Source organism: Somniosus microcephalus, chromosome 1 (genome assembly GCF_052327205.1).
Source record: "Somniosus microcephalus isolate GS21.2 chromosome 1, FLI_Smic_1.0, whole genome shotgun sequence".
NCBI classification, from domain to species: Eukaryota; Metazoa; Chordata; class Chondrichthyes; order Squaliformes; family Somniosidae; genus Somniosus; species Somniosus microcephalus.
Window position 1 is genome coordinate 176,497,296 of NC_140987.1, and position 22,044 is coordinate 176,519,339.

The window sequence follows — 22,044 nt, forward strand, 5'->3', positions numbered from 1 at the left end:
GGAGCCCAGAAATCCCACCTGCCCAGCCAGTGGTTGTAGAAGAAGAGGGAGAGGAGAGTGATGAATAATAAGAAGAAACATCATCACTCGATCTGAGAGTCACAGCCACCAGCTCAGATATTGGCATGGCACAGAGTTTAGAGGGTAGCTTAGAGGCGGGACCTGCATGTGGTTAGTCACCGGGCACGACTGGGCTGCAGCCAGAGCAGGGGGAAAGGGTGGCATATGTGCCAGCTCCCCGAAGGGCGAGGTCGCACATGAGTTCTGCTGGAGGGAACTCAGATGAAGACTTCGATGGAGCGGCCTATAGAAGAACGCTGATGGGTATGCACAACAAAATGCTTGGTGCAATGGCAGGCCAGGCAGAAAGCCTGGATGCAATGTCAAGGAGTATGGAGGAGTCTGGCACCAACCTTGCACAGGGCTTTGCGCTGAACTTGGAGCTCATCCTGTCCAGCGTGAAAGGGGTGGGCAGATCCAGTAAAGCACTTGTGGACCCAACCATCATGCAGCGTCTGATGGTCGATGTCTCAGCTTCCATTGCAGAACCACAAGCACAAGCCACCCAACATCTGAGTGCTGCAGTTGAAGCTCAGGCTGCTGCCATCATGGTTGCATTACCAATGTGGAAAGGGGCTTGCAGGGTGTCACAGCATCCCAGCAATTTGTCCTCCAACAGATGGCTAGGAATGCTGAGGCGCCAGCCACGTGAGTGGCAGTGGCTCCATGGAGGACAAACCTGCTGTCCTCTCTCTGGAAGACAGCATTTGTCCTCCCACCACTGCCACTCCGCCAGTGCCCTTGCTGTTATTTTTCAGCCAGCCAGCCCAGAGGTGCTCAAGGTCATCCTTCAAGGCCATCTGCAGTCTCCCCCACTGAAATGCGCGGCATTACACCAGACATGCTGCAGCCACTGCGGTAGTACTTTGTCAGAGCACTTGGACAGGCAAAGCCACACTGATGAGAGGCACTAAGGGAATGCACAAGGGTGATTAGTTGACTTTGTTAGGTTATATTGGATGGATTGATGGATAAAGTTGGATTGGAATGTTTCTTTTGTGGTGGCTTTTATTTCAGCATTGTGGCCAAGAGGATGCTGTGATAGTCAGTAACATAGGGAAGGTAAGGTATGGGAATAGTCATAGAGTCATAGGGCTGGATTATCATTGAGGAGGTGGGTAGGAGGCGGGACTACAACTTTCGGGGTTGTAGTCCCGCCTCCATTGAGTTCTAGCCAACCCACGTGATTTTGACTTGATTGGCCTTGTTGAGCCCGCCCAGCGGGCTCAGCAGGCCAATTAAGGGCCACCCGGCAACAGGTGAGGTCACAGATTGATATTTCATCTGTCAAGACCTTTTGACAGATGAAATATCAACGTTTGACAGCTGTTTGAAGCTGTCAAACACAGACAATCTGTACTCCAGGTTAATTCCTTCCTCTCAGGATGATTTATAGATCTTCCCAGAACAGAAAGCTGAATGCTGCAATTTTTGACAGATCGCGGCCATTCTGCTTTCTGTGCCAGTGAGATGAGGGACTCCTGAGACCTGAAGGAAGGAAGGCTGTAAAGGTAAGTACATGTAAGTAAAACTTCTTTAAACACTTTACACACACCAAACACACTTACCTCTGCACTCATGCACCCATCACTCACCTGAACATAGGACATCTCGACCCATTCAAGCCCTTCATCCCGACAGCCCACCTTGCTAACTTGGCATGGTTTGGAGCCGTCGGGAGTCCTACATTTCACCAATGAAAATAGGGATTAGGCTAAAAACTGCCCGTTAACTACCTGTTAACAGGCAGTTAATTGGCACTAATCCCCTTCCCACCTTGGGGAGGCGGGTCCCAGTGCGGGTCGGGTACCCGCCTCCTTTGAAACAGGCATGGAGGTGGGTTAGGGGCAGGATGGGTTCGTGCCCCCCGATTTCCAGATTTTAACCCCCTACACACCTCCTATCCCGCCTCCACGGCCCAATGAAAATCCTGCCCATAGAGTCATAACGGCACAGAAGGAGGTAATTCAGCCCATTGAGTCAATGCCGGCTCTCTGTAGAGCAATCCAGTCAGTCCCATTCTTCTGCGCTATCTCCATAGCCCTACAAGTTTATTTCCCTCAAGTGCCTATCCAGTCTCCCCTTGAAAACATTGAGTTTCTCCGCTTCCACCACTTCCATCGGCAGCGAATTTCAGGTCATCACCACTCGCTGCATAAAAATGTTTTTCCTCACGTTCCCCCTGTATCTCTTGCCCAAAACTTTAAATCTGTGTCCTTGTACCTTCAACTAGCGGGAACAGCCTTTCCTCGTCTAGCCCATCCAAACCCATCATAATCTTGTACACCTCTATCAAATCACCCCTCAACCTCATTTGCTCTAATGAAAACAAATCCAGCTGCTCCAACCTGTCCTTGTAGCTAAGATCCCCCATCCCCATGTGAAGGAATAAGCAATATAGCTATTCAGAAAAATACACCATTCTATAAAAGAATGCTGACTTTATTAAAACATGACAAAATGGGCTTGAAAATCTAAAAACCTAACAATGAAAAAGCTGTAAACAGCATACAGGCTATTGAGATAAGATAAGTTGTTGACACTGAATCAATAGCCTTATTGAAACAGGAGTTTGGAGGTTCCTGAAAGTCTGAAGCCTTGCATAGAACACAATGGTATATACCCTGTTAAGGTGTTTTAAAGTACACTTTGTAAACAAACACATAAAAACTAAGAACATATGCCTTCATGGGAATGGCATCAAGTGGGGGAGGCACCAGCCGTCACATTGTTTTTGTGTTGAACTTGGAACACCTAGGAGACATGAGTCTGTGTTGCAACCAGTTGAGGTAACTAAGAAGACAATGGTGCACCTGGTTGAGGTGTTTTTAATTTACACGTCATAAAAAGACACACATAGAAGACCTTGGTAAGAATGACATCAAATAGATGCACCTGTTCCACACCGTTTTTTATGATAAGCTTTGAACACCTAAGGGTAGAGACATAATTCTTAATGCAACAAGCTGATCTAACTGTAAGAATAGCAGGGGCCAGCAGAAAAATGACTAGAGATAATTGTTAAGTCTGTGTGTTATAGTGAGAATTACTACACAGACCACAAGAGTAAATTCAACAGGTCTTTACTGGTTGGAGGTCGGACTATACTGAATACAATATTATTACACTGTGCTTATATACCGGTGTGGTCACCACCGGTATTACGTATACAGCAGCCAAAGAAAGTAGAACCTTTCTTAAGGTGGACCAGGCTTAAGTTCTCTTAAGGTGGAACAGGTTACATACACCACAATCCTCCCCTTTTAGCTTAACAGTCATATCCCCAAATAAACATAACATATATACATATATAACTTCAGGTATAACAGTTCAGAGGTTCAGTCTCTCAGGAGGCTTTCTGATTCGGCTTGGATAACGCCTTTCAGTGGTCTCTGATTCTTGTTGTTGAGGTGCCTCCTCTAGTTGGTTGCCAATGTATTGGGTGTCATCATCATCAAATACATTCTCGGCCGAGGTAGATGCTTCAGGTTCATGAACGTCTTCCACAGCTGTCTCTGTCACAACCATGGGTTCGACCCTTGCTCTCGACTCTACCAGTTGATCCGCGTGACGCCTTATCACATTATGACCAATATCTACGGTGTACATCAGAGGTCCTTGTCTGGCCCGGATTGTTCCGGACTGCCATTTGTCGTTTCCATAGCCCCTTGCCATCACTGGTTGTCCTACGTCGAAAGTTCGAGTGGTCTTGCTGTTAATATGCCGAAACTGTTTGTTTTCCACTTCCCTCCGCACATTTGGTTTTAACAAGTCCAACTTGGACCGCAACCTCCTGTTATAAAACATCATAGCAGGACTTTGGTTAGTCACGGCATGATCGGCGTTTCTATATGACATCAGGAACTTATTGACCTTGTGTTGCAGCGGAATCTGATCATCATTCATGGCCTTAATAGCCTTTTTGAATGTCTGGACAAATCTTTCAGCCAACCCGTTTGTCGCCGGATGATATGGGGCAGAGGTATAATGTTTAACTCCATTCTTCTTTAAGAATTGTTGGAATTCTTCCGATACAAACTGTGGTCCGTTGTCCGAACAGATCTGTTCTGGCAATCCGTTCCTTGCGAATATTGTTCTTAACACCGCAATTGTCTTTTCTGAAGTAGTGGTATTCATCTTGATGACTTCTGGCCATTTGGAATGTGCGTCCACCGCGATTAGGAACATGGAGTCCATGAATGGACCAGCAAAGTCAATGTGTACGTGTTGCCATGGGGCTGAAGGCCATTCCCATGGGTGTAGCGGTGCTATCGGAGGTGCATTTTGCACTTTTTGACACCCAGCGCAGCTTTTCGTTAACTCCTCAATCTGTTGGTCAATACCTGGCCACCATACGTAAGCCCTAGCAAGACTTTTCATTTTAACTCCCCCCAGATGACCTTCATGTAGTTCTTTTAAAACTCTTTCCCTTAACTTGGGAGGAATAATCACTCTTGTCCCGTACATCAAAGTACCATGGCAGACGGACAGCTGGTCTCGCCTTGCCGAGAATGCCGGTAACAGAGGATCACCCCGTGTTGGCCATCCTTTCACTGTCACCTCGTAGACTCTGTACAGTGCCGGGTCGTTCCTGGTTTCTCTTTCAATACTTGCGTTGGTGACAGGTAAACACTCGATAATGGTCGAATGAAATAACTCAACAGGGTCAACTTCCGTCGTGTCTTCATCTTCAGGTAGTGGCAGGCGCGACAGGCCATCAGCATTGCCATGCTGTTTTGTACCTTTGAATTCTATCTGATATTGATGTGCCCCTAAGAAAAGAGACCATCTCTGGAGACGCTGTGCTGTCATCACCGAAACACCCTTCTTAGGGTTAAAAATGGACACCAATGGTTGATGGTCCGTCAGAAGTGTGAATTTTTGGCCCTGTAGGTAATGATTAAACTTCTTCACTCCCCATACAAGGCTAAGGGCCTCCCTATCGATCTGCGCATAGTTGCGCTCAGCAGAGGTCAATGATCTGGATGCAAACGCGACTGGCCTTTCCGTGCCATTTGGCAATTTATGTGAGAGTACTGCCCCAATACCATATGGAGAAGCATCACAAGCCAACCGAATAGACAGTGTCGGGTTGAAGTGAGCCAACACTTCCTCTGAGGTGATCAATTCTTTGCTTTTGCGAAATGCCTTCTTACAGTTTTCGCCCCAGTCCCATGGTACCCCTTTCTGTAAAAGAGCGTTCAACGGATGCAGCACCGTGGATAGATTTGGCAGAAATTTATGGTAGTAGTTAATTAATCCTAGAAACGACCTCAACTGAGAGACATTCTCCGGAGCGGGAGCCTTTACAACTGCCGCTATCTTGTCAGGAGACTTATGAAGCCCCTCCCGGTCAATGACATGACCACAGTACGAGATCCGCTTCTGGAAGAACTCACATTTCTGCCGATTTACCCTAAGTCCATACTCTTTCAGTCTGTTGAGCACCAGTTCCAAGTTAGCGAGATGCTGTTCATCACCATCACCTGTGATCAGAATGTCGTCCAGGTAACATTGTGTGCCTGGAATTCCCTGTAATACCTGCTCCATGGCCCTCTGCCAAATTGCTGGAGCTGATGCCACACCAAAAACCAGCCTATTGTACCGGTACAACCCTCGATGCGTGTTGATCGTGAGGTATTGGCGTGACTCTTCTTCAACCTCCATCTGCAAGTACGCCTGCGCCAGGTCTATCTTGGTGAAGTGTTTCCCGCCAGACAGTGAAGCGAAAATATCCTCAATCCGTGGAAACGGATACTGCACCGTGTGAAGCACCGGATTAACGGTGATCTTGAAATCTCCACAGATGCGAACCTTCCCTGGATCTCCTGGCTTATTGTTCGCAGGACGTTTCATAACGGGAACAATGGGTGTAGCCCACTCACTCCAATCTACTTTAGACAGTACCCCTGAACGTTCTAGTGCTTCCAGCTCCGCTTCAACCGCAGGTCGTATTGCATAGGGTACCGGTCTGGCTTTAAAAAATTTTGGTTGTGCATGTTCATCAATCTTGATGTTTGCCGTAATTCCTCTCAGTGTTCCCAGTCCCGGCTGGAACACCTCTTTAGCCTCATCCAATATTCTGGACAATCGTTTAGGTTTGACAGCTGTTTCCCCGGAATCTACCGTTAGTGCTTTCAAGGAGTGCCAGTCCATATTCATTTTCCTAATCCACTCCCGTCCTAGTAGTGGTGGACCTCCTTCAGGTAGCACATATAAGTCCATTACTTGGCTTCCTTCGCCCTTGTGGACCACTTCTACCTCTATTTTTCCAATGGGGTACACTCTTTGCCCCGTGTACGTTTTCAATATAATCTCCGTATCCTGTAAGGGAATATGTTGGAATAACCTTCTGTAATCTTTCTTATTCATGACCGTCAATGCCGATCCAGTGTCCAATTCCATTTTTACTTGGACTCCTGCTATCTTAAGAGTGACCCAAATTGTCTGGAGGTCTGTATCCTTACCAACGTTGTGTATTCTTAAGCTATCCAGTTCATTACTGCTAGCGTCTGAATCTGACTTCTGTTCAGTCAAACTGTTCTTTGTCACCTTGTGTACCTTTGCATATTTTCCTTGCGGTGACTTTTTATTGCTGGTCTTCTTTCCTGACCGGCATACTTTAGCTATGTGGCCAAACCTGCCACACGTTCTGCATTCTTGGTTTTTAAACCAACACTGGTTCTGATCATGCGTTGTCTTTCCACAACGATAACATTTGACAGAACTCAAACCCAATTTGTTTGTACCTAGTTCCGGTGGCCGTAGCTGCATTACTGCCGTGCCTCTCGCTGCGGCCTCGTGTGCTGCTGCCATAGTGACCGCCTTCTCGAGAGACAGCTCATTCTCCTCGAGCAGTCGCCTTTGTGTATCCCGTTTAAATAAACCACACACAAATCTATCTCGAAGTGCCTCTGTCAGTCCCGTTCCAAACTGACAATATTTTGCTAGCTTACGTAATTCCATCAAATATTCAGTATTGCTTTCATTTTGCAGCTGTCTTCTATCGTAAAATTTAAATCGTTCCACTAGCATCAGCGGCGTGGGGCTAAGATGATTTTTTAGGACAGTAACAATCTGTTCGAACGTCTTATCCGCCGGTTCATCTGGTGATAACAGGTGTTTCAATTGCCCGTATGTCTTCGCACCCATTAAGTTTAGTAATGTTAGTGCTTTATCTGTCTCAGGAATTTTATTTGCCTTACAATAGTTTTGTATGCGTTCTACATACATAGCCCAGTCTTCTATATCACTGTCGAAGGCATTAATGTTCCCATGTTTAGGCATCGTAGCAATTTATCGTATTTTTAATGTTATCTAAGATGGCAGCTTCCTGCTCTTGCCGTCGTCCTCCGCCCACAAAATGGCGGTTTTCCCGCACTTGGCGGTCTTCACCCGTCCCCCGACGCTGTCTCCGCTTCACCGCGGCTCTCGCGCCTTCAGTTTCCCCAGACGCTGCGCCTTTAGCCCGAATGCGGCCCTTATCTCCGGTCGCGATCGATGTCCCGCGCTGCGCCTCTCGCTCGAAAGCGGCCCGGCCCTTATCTCTGGTCGCGATCGACCTCACCGCCCTTATTCCTCCGTCTTCCCAGCCCCGTCTGTACAGCCAACGCGGTTGACTTTCTGTCGCATCGCTGCCCGGCTTACCCACCACGAGGTAGTAGAAGAAGCTGACAGTCGCTGATGGAGGCTTCGAGGTCAGGATGTCTTCTGCATCCCGGTTGCTCGATGCCTGCCGCTCGACGTGCCTTCCCGTAGGTGATGAGGGTGGAAACCTCTCTTCGACGTCCTGTCTGTGGACGAAGTCGCCGTGGAAATTACTGCAGCAGGGTAAGAATCGGACTCGTCGCCACTGTTAAGTCTGTGTGTTATAGTGAGAATTACTACACAGACCACAAGAGTAAATTCAACAGGTCTTTACTGGTTGGAGGTCGGACTATACTGAATACAATATTATTACACTGTGCTTATATACCGGTGTGGTCACCACTGGTATTACGTATACAGCAGCCAAAGAAAGTAGAACCTTTCTTAAGGTGGACCAGGCTTAAGTTCTCTTAAGGTGGAACAGGTTACATACGCCACAATAATTAGCTTATATCAGCAGAAAACTTCAAAGGAAATACCACTGAGAAAGGGTATAAAAATTGAACTTTCAAATGGGAAGATAGATTCGCTGTAAGGGGCAAAGCGATGCTCGGCTTCAGAGGCAAGCTCTGTAAGTCTACAACTCTTTGAGTCTCGGGGATCAACAATATTGTATTTGATTTTGGTGGATATCCTGGAATAAGACTAAGAAATGTAAAAATGTAACCAAGTTAAGATTTGAGAACAAGGATCTCTGATAATAAGAATTGTAAGCTTTTTGTATTTGGAACTGTTAATGTTGCGATCGAAACACCAACTGTAAATTACATGTCGGTTCTTTAATAAATCTTTATATTTTTAGAATTGTCTCACATAGTACTTCTGTATCAAACTCACGAACTCAATCTCTATATGCTCCTTGGTGAGGAGTTGCAGAATTCTGGGGGAGTTTTCCAGACCCTCATAATATCTGGAACGTTACTGTCTAGCTAAACTTATTAAAAGTGCTACCTGGAGGACGCTAATATCTTCAGGTTGTTCCTTTCCTTTAGGGAGAGATAGTCTGGACCTTTAGAACCAATTAAGCATCTTTAGGATTCGTCTACCTATAACTTTAGTTGAAAGTGAACATCTGGGGAATACACCTGATCCGGGGTAGCCCGAAAAGGGCTAGGGCTAGTAATTATCCCTTTACCTGGAACCATTCTGGTAAACCTCCTCTGCATCCTCTCAAGGCCCTTCACATTATCCCTAAAGTGTGGTGACCAGAACTGGACACAATACTCCAGTTCTGGCCTAACCAGCGCTTTATAAAGGTTCAGCATAACTTCTCTACTTTTGTACCTAATACCTCTATTTATGAAGCCCAAGATTCCATATACTTTGTTAACCACTCTCTCAATATGTCCTGCCATTCAGGGACCTATGCAAATTAATTCCCAGGTCCCTCTGTCCCTGCACACTCTTTAAAACTGTGCCATTAAGTGTATCTTGCCTCTCCCTGTTCCTTCTGCCAAAATGCATCACCTCACACCTCTATATTAAATTCCATCTGCCACTTTTCTGCCCATTCTGCTAGCCTTTCTATGTCCTGTTGAAGTTGATTGATATCATCATCACTGTTTGCCACACCCACAAGTTTGGTGTCATCGGCAAATTTAGAAATTCTACTCTGTATTACAATATCCAGGTCATTTGTATATATCAAAAAAAGCAGTGGGCCCAGCACTGACCCTTGGGGAACACCACTCTCTACCATCTTCCAATCTGAAAAACAGCCATTTACCACAACTCTCTGTTTTCTGTCCTTAAGCCAATTCCTTATCCAAGCTGCCACTGACCCATCAATTCCATGAGCCTCAATTTTGTTAACCAGCCTTCTATGTGGTACTTTGTCAAACGTCTTCCAAAAATCCATGTAGACAACATCCCTTGCATTCCCTTCATCAATCCCCTCTGTTACTTCATCAAAAAGTTCAAACACGATCTGCCTTTTACAAATCTGAGTTGGCTCTTCTTAATTAGTTTAAACCTCTCCAAGTGCCCATTAATTTTTTCCTTGAGTATTGTTTCTAAAACTTTACCCACCACTGATGTTAAACTGACCAGCCTGTAGTTACTAGGATTGTTCTTACACCCTTTCTTGAACAATGGTGTCACATTTGCCACTTTCCAATCCTCAGGCACCTCCCCCGCATCTAGGGAAGATTGGAAAATTATGGCAAGTCCTTCCTTTATCTCCTCCCCAATTCCCTTAGCAACCTGGGATGCAAGCCATCTGGACCAGGAGCCTTGTCCACTCTAAGCATATCCAGCCTTTCTAGTACATCCTATCTATCAATTTTCACCCCTTCCATTGCTTCTACTTTTTCCACTTCTAGTGATATTTTGTCAGCATCCACCTCCTTAATAAACACCGATACAAAGTACTCACTGAGTATTCTAGCCTTGCCCTGCACCTCTAAGCATATATCACCTTCTTTGTCTCTAATAGACCCTGCCTCTTACTACCCGCTTACTGTTTACATGCTGGTCGGCGATTTTAGGGTTCCCTTTTATGGTAACCACCATTCTACTCTCATATTCTCTCTTTGACAATTTTATTTTCATCTTCACTTCCCCTCTCAACTTATTGAATGGTGTTGAATGGGGAATTGTGATTTTATTCACTCGTACCACAGGTGAATGAGTCAATCACGGACAGCCTGGGCAGAAAGGGACTGTCCTGGCAATGATCCCTGTAATTTTTTTTTTGATGCCCATGCCCTTTATCTGATTGCGTGGCCCCTTCAATTTTTTGCACATGTGCAATTAATTCAATTGAAAAGCCGGTGAGCGGCCTGCATGGGACCTCCAGACCACTGCGTCTGCATGGCCACGTAGTGAGAACATTTTGTCTTGCTTGCCTCCACCCTTCTGGTTCCTCCACTTCAGCTTCCTTCTGAGGCAGTGGCACCAGTACTGGGGAAAGAGGAAGCTGTTCCATTGGGATGGGCTCCACTTAAAGCAGGCTGGGATCAGTGTCCTGGTGAATCTAATAACTAGGGCGATAGATAGGGTTTTACCTAATGAAGCGGGGTGGGGGGGGGGTGGCGGTTGGACGATTCAGGAAAGCGTAAATCCAAAAGTAGCAAGAGAAATATCAAGGCTGTAGAGCAGAGTAGCGATTTGGGTAAAAATAAGCACAATGGGTCAGGAAGGGACAGAGAGCTTAACAAAGGTAATAGGGCATCAGTGACTAAGGTGGCATCAGAGAAAAATAGAAAAAGTTAAAGCTAAAGGCACTATATCTGAATGCATAAAGCATTCACAACAAAACAGATGAATTAATAGCACCAAGCGAAATAAATGGGTTTGATCTAATAGCCATTATGGAGGCGTGGTTGCAGAGAGACCAAGGTTGGGAAGTAAATATTCCAGGATACTTGACTTTTAGAAGAGATAGGCAAAATGGAAAAGTAGGGAGAGTATAATAAAGGATGGGATAAAGACAGTCGAGAGAAAGGATCTTAGCTTTGAAAATTAAGATGTAGAATCAGTTTGGGTGGAGCTAAGAAACAACAAGTGGCAGAAAACACTGGTGGGAATAACTTACAGGCCCCCCCCTCCCAACACTAGTATAAATCAGGAAATTAGAGGTACATGTAACAAGGGTAACACAATAATCATTGGGGACTTTAATCTTCATATAGACTGGACAAACCAAATTTGCAGTAATAGTGTGAAGGACGAGTTCATGGAATGTATTCAAGATAATTTTCTAGATTAATGTGTCTAGAAACCAGCTAGGGAATGGGCTATTTTAGATCTAGTATTGTGCAGTGGGAAGCGTTAATTAATAACCTTGTAGTAAAGGAGCCTCTGGGGAAGAGTGATCATAGTATGATAGAATTTTATATTGAGTTTCAGAGTGATTTAGTTAAGTCCGAAACTTGTGTCTTAAATCTGAATAAAGCAAACTATGTAGGTATGAGGAGCAAGTAGGATAACATAAATTGGGAAACTAGATTAAAAGATAGGATGGTAGATAAGCAATGGTAAGCATTTAAAGAATTAATTGATAATTTGCATTGAATATACATTCCCCATAGGAATTAGATTCCTATGGGAAAAGTGGTCCAACCGTGGCTAATGAGAAGTTAAAGATAATATTAGATTAAAGGAAGAGGCTTACAATATTGCCAAAAAGAGTCGTAAGCCCGAGGATTAAGAGGATTTTAGAATTCAGCAAAGGATGACCAAGAAAATGCTAAAGAAAGAGAAAAGAGAATATGAGAGTAAACTGGCAAGAAGCATAAAAACAGATTGTAATAGCTTTTATAGGTATGTAAAAAAGAAAAGAATAGCGAAAGTAAATGTGGGTCACTTAGAGGCAGAGACAGGAGAAATTATAATGGGGAATAAGGAAAAGGCAGAGACATTAAACAAATACTTTGTCTCTGTCTTCATGGTAGAAGACACAAGAAACATTCTGGAAATAGTGGGGAACCAAAAGTCTAGCGAGAATGAGGAACTTAAAGAAATTAGTATTAGTAAAGAAATAGTACAGGATAAATTAATGAGATGAAAAGTCGACAAATCCCGTGGTCCTGATGGCCTACATCCTAGGGTTTTAAAAGAGGTAACTGCAGAGATAATGGATGCATTGGTTTTGATCTTCCAGAATTCCCTAGATTCTAGCATGGTCCACGTGGATTGGAAGGTAGCAAATGTAACCCCACTATTCAAGAAAGGAGGGAGATAGAAAACAGGGAACTATAGACCTGTTAGCCTAACATCAGTAGTAGTGAAATTGCTAGAATCTATTATTAAGGAAGTGGTAACAGGGCACTTAGAAAATCATGTTTGACAAATCTGTTTTTGAGGTTGTAACTAGCAAAATAGATAAGGGGGAACCAGCAGATGTAGTGTATTTGGATTTTTCAAAAGCTTTCGATAAGGTGTCACACAAGAGGTTATTACACAAAACTAGAGCTCACGGAATTGGGGGTAATATACTAGCCTAGATTGAGGAATGGTTAATGGACAGAAAACAGAGAGTAGGAATAAACGGGTCATTTTCGGGTTGGCAGGCTGTTACTAGTGGGCTACGATAAGGATCAGTACTTGGGCCTCAGCTATTTACAATTTACATTAATGACTTAGATGAGGGAACCAAGTGTAATGTATCCAAGTTTGCTGATGATACAAAGTTAGGTTGGAAAGTAAGCTGTGAGGAGGACACAAAGGGAGATAGATAGGTTAAGTGAGTGAGAAAGAACATGGCATAATGTGTAGAAGTGTAAAGTTATCCACTTTGGTAGGAAAAATAGAAAAGCAGAGTATTTTTTAAATTGTGAGACTGGGAAATGTTGGTATTCAGAGGGGCCTGGGTGTCTTTGTACACGAATCACAGAAACTTAACATGCAGGTACAGCAAGCAATTAGGAAAGCAAATGGTATGATAGCCTTTATTACAACGGGATTGAAGTATAAGGGTAGGGAAGTCTTACTATAGTTGGATAGGGCCTTGGTGAGACCACACCTGGAGTACTGTGTACAATTTTGGTCTCGTTACCTAAGGAAGGATATACTTGCCTTAGAGGAAGTTCCACGAAGGTTCATTAGACTGATTCCTGGAATGAGGGGATTGTCCTATGAGGTGAGATTGAGTAGACTATGCTTATATTCCCCAGAGTTTAGAAGAATGAGAGGTGATCTCATTGAAACATATAAGATTCTGAGGGGGAATGACAGGCTAGATGCCGAGAGGTTGTTTCCCCTGGCTGGAAAGTCGAGAATTAGGGGTCACATTCTCAGAATAAGGGATCGGCCACTTAGGACTGAGATTAGGAGAACTTTCTTCACTCAAAGTGCTGTGAATCTTTGGAATTCTCTGCCCCAGAGAGCTGTGGATGCTCAGTCGTTGAGTATATTCAAGGCATAGATTGATAGATTTTTGGATACTAAAGGACTCAATGGATATGAGGATAGTGTGGGAAGGTGGAGTTGAGGTAGAAGATCACCTATGATCTTATTGAATAGTGGAACAGGCTCGAGGGGCCTAATAGCCTAGTCCTGCCCTTATTTCTTATGTTCTTATGTTCTCCTCTTCTGCCTCCTCCTCTCCCACTTCCTCCTCTTCCTCTTCCTCCTCCTCCTCTTCTGCTTTCTCCTCCTCCTCCTCAGCTGGTCGCTGTATTCCTGGTGGCTAGGGCTGGGCCCTGATGATGGTAAGGTTGTGGAGCATGCAGCAGACCAAGACAAATCTTGAGATGCATTCTGGTGAGTGCTGGAGGGCTCCTCCAGAGCGGTTGAGGCAGCGAAAGCGTTGTTTAAGGGCGCCAATGGTCTACTCTATCAGATTCCATGTTGCCGCATGGTTCTCATTATAAACATGCTGCCCACGTGTGGTTGGATTGCGGGGCGGAGTGATGAGCCAGGTGGTCAGCGGATAGCCCTTGTTGCCCAGTAGCCAACCTCTGGTTTGTCTTTGCGTCTCAAAGCCTGAAGGAACAGTGAACTGGTGCAAAATGAAAGCATCATGACTGCTGCCAGGATGCCAGGCATTCTTTAAAAGAAATGTTTTTTAATTTGTTTATGGGATGTGGGCATCGCTGGCAAGGCCAGCATTTATTGCCCAGCCCTAATTGCCCTTGAGAAGGTGGTGGTGAGCCACCTTCTTGAACTGCTGCAGTCCGTGTGGTGAAGGTACTCCCACAGTGCTGTTAGGTAGGGCGTTTCAGGATTTTGGCCCAGCGACGATGAAGGATTGGCGATATACTAAGTCAGGATGGCGTGTGACTTGGAGGGGAACTTGGAGGTGGTGGTAATGCCATGCGCCTGCTGCCCTTGTCCTTCTAGTTGGAAGAGGTCGCGGGTTTGGGAGGTGCTGCCAAAGAAGCCTTGGCGAGTTGCTGCAGTGCATCTTGTACATGGTACACACTGCAGCCACGGTGTGCCGGTGGTGGAGGGAGTGAATGTTTAAGGTGATGGTTGGGGTGCCAATCAAGCAGGCTGCTTTGTCCTGGATGGGGTTGAGCTTCTTGAGTGTTGTTGGAGCTGCACTCATCCAGGCAAGTGGAGAGTATTCCATCACACTCCTTCACCATCATGGTAACCTTTGCGGTTGCGGTACATCTCAGCATTTAGATTCGGTGCCCGCAAAGCCGCATGTGTGCAGTCGATGGCTCACTGCACCATGGGGAAGCCCATTAGCCTAGAAAAGCCATGTGCACGCTCCGCCTGAGAAGACAATGAAGTACCCAGCTCCTGGCATAAAAAGCACCTGTCACCACTTTTATGTAGCAGTGGATGGCGAACCTGGAGATGTTACAGATGTTGCCTGCTCCAGCCTGGAAGGATCCCAACGTGAAGAAATTCAGGCCCATGGTCTCTTTCACAGCCACTGGCAGTGCTGTCCTTGCCCTGGAGTGAGGCTGCAGGTCTGGTTGCAAGAGGTGGCAGAGTTCTGTGAGCACCTCCTTCGTAAAGCGCAGATGCCTCACACACTGCTCCTGGCTTAGGTTGAGGTAAGACAATTGTTCTCGGAAGAACCTAGGTGGGTAAGGCCTCCTGCTGAGAGCCCTTCTCCCTCTCCTCCCTCTGTGAGCATCTTGTCTCTTCTTCGCTGCCTCTGCTCCATCTCCTTGTCATGCTGCAGGCCAAGGGGGAATGACAACTAAAGCACCTATGACTGGGAGCAAGTGGTCTGACCAGAACCCTTGAAGTCAGAACCAAAGCCTGCTCCACTTGCAGCACCACTCCCTGTCACTTCACCAACTTTAAACAACTCTAGAAAACTGCAAACACTTTCACAACTTACATAGACACACTAGAAATTAATCTGCAACTCACCTGAGAATGGTTGCTGATCCCTTTAAATATCGCTGGTGGGGGGTCCTTGCAGCTGTGCGAAGTTAAGACAGGGTGTTACTTCCAGCGTTGAGGACTAAAATGGCAGCGCTGGTGTCAAATCAGCATTGCATGCTGATTGATGACATGATCTGCCTACCCTACATAATTTGTATGCATGCTCTCAGCGCCAACGCTAATGCCATCATCAAGATGGTGTCCGGTTCCACTCGCATCAGAATTGTCTCACCTCCCTTCAGGCCAGCTGAACCGACAGACACAACAGTGAGCCCAACGTGTGTGCCATTGTCCGATGCACAAACTGAAAATGGGCTCAGGCTACAAGAGGACAACAGCTCACCATATGTCAAGCCTACCCATGTTGACTCTGGTGGACCAGTAGTAGTGCTACATTCTGAAGGAATTTATTATTATACATTTATGGCAGATTTTTGCTGTTATATTTGCAGTTTACTAATGAGTGACAGTGCTTTAAAAGTAATTAATTGGTGGTGAAGCACTTTGGGACATCCTGAAGATGTGATAAGGCACTATATAAATGCAGGTTCTTTCTTTTAATATCTATGAGCAATACCACATTAAGTCATAAACCTCCATTACGTGATGCAAGTTATGTACGGGAAAATATGGTAATTGCTGATTCAATTACAGGTCATGGCTTAAATTACTGTTCATTTTAATTATTGTACTGCTGTCAAAAAGATTAATTTTGCTTGCGAAATAATGCAGAGCTTAAACAATTAGTTTAATAGACACCTGAACATGATACTATCCTCTTGAATTCCTTAGAACCACGGAAGAATGTGAAGAATGCTGTTCCTGGCCTTGCTTTCCTTTGCAGCATAGTCAAACCATTACTTTTTTGTGAATATTACTTTAACAGTAATAAAAGCATGTAATGACAAGTTTTCAAGCAAATTTAGTTCCTCATACAATCAGGATGACTCCACCCTAAAAAGTCATTTCTGAAATGTATGTGTCGGATCCTCCAATACCTCAGTGAATTTAAGCAGCTGACCCACACAAACCTGGAAGGTTCCAGGTTCAAATCTCAGACTGTGCTGAGTTAGCTGGCTTATGTTGAGCTGGGAAAGGAGTACCTCAATTGGCCTCAGTAAATCTTGGTTAGGGAAGGGAAAATTGGCCAGGGTTCCTACTCCTGATCTCTAGGCAGTAACCTTTGCAGATTGGGTGAGGACAGGATGGCTGTGATGCTGCCAGTGTTCAACTGACATTGTAAATGGTTCCCTCGCCTCAGTTACTGTCCCTCTCCCTTTCAAATCTGCTGTCATCACTTCCTTTTGAAAAAAACTCCCTTGACCTCTTTGTTTTTGCAAACTACCACTACATCTCTAACATCCCTTTCCTCCCCAAAGTCCTTGAATGCGTTGTCGCAAATCCGTGCTCATCTGTCCCGCAACTCCGTGTTTGAACTTTGCCAAACAAGTTTCCACTTCTGCCTGTACTGAAACAGGCCTAATCAAAGTCACAAATTATATCCTCTGTGACTGTGACCATGGTGCACTATCCCTCCTCAGCCTTCTCAACCTCTCTGCAGCCTTTGAAACAGTCACCACATCTTCCTCCTCCTCCGTTGTCCACCTGAGTGGGATTGCCTTCACCTGGTTCCATTCTTATCTAGCCAGTCATAGCCAGAGAATCACCTGCAATGGTTTCTTTTCCCAACACCGCACCATTACCTTTGGAGTCCCCCAAGGATCTATCCTTTGCCCCTCTTGGCAACATCATTCGAAGACATGACATCAGGCTCCACATGTACACTGACGGCACCCAGCTCTACCTCACCACCATCTCTCTCGACCCCTAAACTACCTCTGTGTTGTTAGGCTGCTTGCCCGACATCCATCCTGGATGAGCCACAATTTCTACAATTAAACATTGGGAAGACTGAAGCCATTGTCATCAGCCCCTGCCACAAACTTGTTCCTTTGCCATTGATTCCATCCCCCTCCCTACCCACTGTCTGAGGCTGAACTAGATCTGTGATCCAATGGCATTATCACTTTACCGATTGTATACTTCTCTGTTTGCAAGCCTGGTAAGGTGCCCGGCAAGAATTGTTCCCAAGCAGCTTTGCAGTTTAATTGTGAGGCAAGATCAGATCTGAATTTCATTTCACGCAGAAAATATTATTTAACTATTCCCAACACTCTTGAAATAAATAGAAATCTGACTGACAAAATCCAGTGATAAAAATAAAGACCATGAATGCTGGAATTCTGAAAAAATATTGATGAATAGTTACACAGGTAACATTAACTAATCTTCTTTTTCAGATGCTAACCATTCTGTTCTGCATTTTAAGCATTTCTGAATTTACTGCGCTATTTGAAAAACCATTTATGTATCTTCACATAGATACAAGAAAGTTAATATTCCACCTTTCTCTTCCCCTGCATAAACACCAGAGGCAGGATAGAAGTTGACACACTGGAATGGCTGGATAACTCTTTTCTTCTTCAGAATTTTCATGCTTTACCTTATATCTTGCCTTATCACTAGTAATCCAGATGGGTCAATGCAGTACAGCAAAACTGTCGGCAAATATTATGCCTTTTCTACTGTGTTGGAATGCAAAACATAAGTTAGCAGGACCTGGGGAGTACAATGCAAACAGCAGCATTTACATCTTACTTGGTAAACATGAAATAGCCCAACAGCTGATTAAAAAACTGTTGTGAAAATATGTTCAAGAATATATTAATAATATTTGCATATTTGAATTTCTATTTTGTCAGTTTCATGGCTGGTTACTGTGATATTTGGTCATTTTTAATCTTGATAAATTTTATGGAAGTCAATAAGAGGACCAGGGTAGGTTCATTCTCACAATATATAGATTTTACAAAAAATATGTGGTGATGAGAATTGATATTCAACCTATTTCTGACCTCAATTCATTTATTTATGAATGATAAATTGCCAGATGTCTACATAAGCGGTATGATGATGCTTTAAATGTGGTAACCCCATGACCTTTTGGACTCACTCTTGTCTGAAAATAAAACAGTAAAACATTAAGCAGGAGCCTTTAGAAAATTGTACTGAACAGAGCTTAGATTATTTCAATTAATGAAAGTCAAAATCATTATCAACCATGCTGTGAACTACTGGCAGAAACTTCCAGGGAACTGAATTTCAAATGAGCAAAAGAAATGAAATTATGGTAATCACGCTGCTGACTTCTCAGAGCACATCTTCTAATCAATTTGTACTTGTCACCATAAATAACAGTCTATTGGTATAACTGCTTCTGTTTCCTCTTTCCTTAGTCAGGAACTAAGAATGAGTTACTTATTCACCTGTTTACTGCTGCATGAATAAGGATTCAGCATCGAGTTAATCTGTGGTGACTCACAGTAATCTTGTAAGGAAATGGTAAATTGGCCATTTCAGTGTCAGTGTGCAGTTTTGTTCCTGATTCAGGAATGGGTAAGGTACCTGATTTAAAATTTATGTTTTATAAATAAGTCAACAGATGGACTTCAAAAGTATGATAGAGTTACAAAGTTTGTGAGCTATTGAACCCCATTTAGCATTAGATTTGATTGTATTTTGGGGGGACTGGGTGACCCATCTGTTTGGCAGACCACTTTTTTTAATTCTTGGGATGTGGGCATCACTGGAAAGGCCAGCATTTATTGTCCATCCCTAGTTCCCCTTAAGAAGGTGATGCTGGGCCTTCTTCTTGAACCAATGCAGTCCATGTGGTGAAAGTATTTCCACAATGCTGTAAGGTGGGGAGTTCCTGGATTTTGACCCAGTGACGATGAAGAAACGGCGATATTTGGAATGGTGATGGTGTTCCCAAGCACATGCTGCCCTTGTCCTTCTAGGTAATGGTGGGTTTGGGAGATGCTGTCGAAAAAGTCTTGATGACTTGCTGCAGTGCATCCTGTAGATGGTATACATTGGTATGCCAGTGGTGGAGGGAGTGGATGTTTAAACTTGTGGATGAGGTACCGATCAAGTGGGACGCTCTGTCCTGGATGGGGTCAAGCTTCTTGAGTTTCAGAAAATTGGGCAGGTCAGAGTGCAGACCTGTAAAGGACTCTGGACAATTGTCTTTCTATTTAAATTAATGGAAAGCAAATCAAGCAAGAGACTTTTTGGTGAATGCTCTGACTGCATGTATGTTTGATTTTCACTGCGCCCCAGTGACCCAGGAGAAGATCCCCTTAGGGGCCTGAAATGGCAAGAGTTCCAATCTCAAGCACTAACATCCTCTACCTCGAACACCAAAAAATAAAATGTTGTATAATTGTGGTAATTCCTCATTTTCAATCCTTCAAAAGACCAATTCTATAGTGTTGTAAATAATACCATGAGTGAGTAATGTTTCTTTAAAGGATTAGCTATTTATTTGCAAAGGAGATGATCTTATCAGGAAGGATCGGAAGCCTTTGAGGACTATGGTAGCACTTCCACACTACAAGAAATAAAAAGGTGAACATTAAGGATATTTCAGTTTACTCTAAGAAAATTGCAATTGAAGAATCAAGCAACACTTCCAATACATTTTACTATATAACCCCCTTCACACAGTAATCAAATTATTGTAAGAGAAAATGGTCTTTTTTACCTGGTAAAATGTCACTGATAAGCCTGACAACCTGAGTTGACATCAGCATATTCTAATCGGAAATGTTTTATCAGAGATGACATTTAGTCTTAATGACAGAGCTTTAGCTCAGTAAAATGAATTGACATTCTGTTGACCTCCCCAGTAGTTTCTGCACTCAGACTGTTCAATAGTTTTTTGCTTGATGTCCTGGGGTAAAAACAAGTGACTCACCACTGGACTCCTGACATTTCATTAATGGGAGAATAACTTTATGAGAGTACTTTACATAAAAGTATCATTAATGGGGTTGCATGTGAGCAAATTTCTGTAACTTGAAAGCTGCCACAGAAGTTAATCCTCTGAGTGTTAAATGACACCCCACGTATTTATTTGGAGTGGTATTAACCAAAGTTATAGCTCATTTTCTCTCTGTTCATTATTCTAGTAGTGCCTTGCATAACCTAATAGTGTGTTTTTGTTTGGTGAAATGTTCCTCTGAATTTCTCTGTAGTATTGTTTTATATTTTATAATATAGGAGCCCTGTCCTGATGCTGTTGGGTTCCCTGTTGAGATTCACATATCTCTGGTAAACAGGATCAAGTGCAAACCAATATGGTGGGTATATTGTGTTTAATCAGAGTTTAGGATGGAATATAACACACTAGTAATACAGCAAAAACATACGACCGTGACAAGCAGCTGATGTCAGACCCGATCGGACAGATGGCTGGCATGCGTAAACAGTTCTCTGGCTTCTGGTCTCTCTCTCTTTCTCTCTCTCTCGGGCCTTCGATGGTGAGCATGGGATCACTCTTAAAAGAACGTTCGACCAGCTGCTAGGCTCTCCCTTCCGCAGTATGTCTGCAAGCCCTTGGGGTGTCACTTTTTATTCTCGTTTTAGGGGTGGGCCTGAGGCCAAGTTATTGACAAGACCATTTAACCTATAGAGGTTCCTCCAAAACTTCATCAACCAATGACAGCTTAAATTCTTTGTCTTGGTGTTTGGATGAAAGCCCTCCCCAAAAGAAGGTCTCATTACTTCATCCAATTTATCTTTCTTGTTTTTATATTTTGAAAGTTCCTCCATTGGAATCCAACTTATCTCTTTTTGTGGTGTATGTAACCTGTTCCACCTTAAGAGAACTACCTTAAGAGATGTACTACTTTCTCTTGGCTGCTGTATACTGTAATACCGGCGGTGACCACACCGGTATATAAGTGTTGTGTAAGGATTTGCTGGGCAGTTCAGCCCTGACCTCCGAATAGTAAAGACCTGTTAAAAGTTATTCTTGTTGTCTGTGTCCAGTGATTGATCCTAAACATAACTGGGACACACAGACTCAACAGTGGCGATGAGTCCGATCTTACCCTGCGGCAGTTTTACATCCAAGGCAGCTTCGTCCTCAGAACGGGCGTCGAGAAGAGGCATCCGCCCTCATCATCCTGCTGAGCACCATCGCATGGGAGGCATCGAGAACCCGGGTTAAAAAGAAAAAGAATTCTGACCACGAAGCCCTCCATCAGCGACAGGCAGTGATCATCCCTTCTACCACGGTGGTGGGTAAACCGATCAGCGACATGAGCAGAAAGTCGGCCGTGTTGGCTGTGGAGTAGGGGAGGGAAAACGGAGGAATAAGGGCGGAGAGCTCGACCACGGCCGGTAGAAAGGGCCGGGCTGCAATCGAGGCCGAGAGGCGCAGCGACTGGGGCAGCTCAAGGCTCGAGAGCCGCGGAGAACTCAAATGCAGCCGGTGTACAGGACCGGGCTGCAAGCGGGGCTGCGAGGCAAAGCAGCGTCGGGGAGTTGAGAAGCTTAAGGCACGAGAGCCGCGGAGAATTCAAACGCAGCCGGTGTAAAGGACCGGGCTGCAAGCGGGGCTGTGAGGCAAAGCAGCGTCGGGGAGTGAGAACCGCTGGGGAGGCGAGAATGGCAGCAGCAAGGCAATCGCCATTGCAG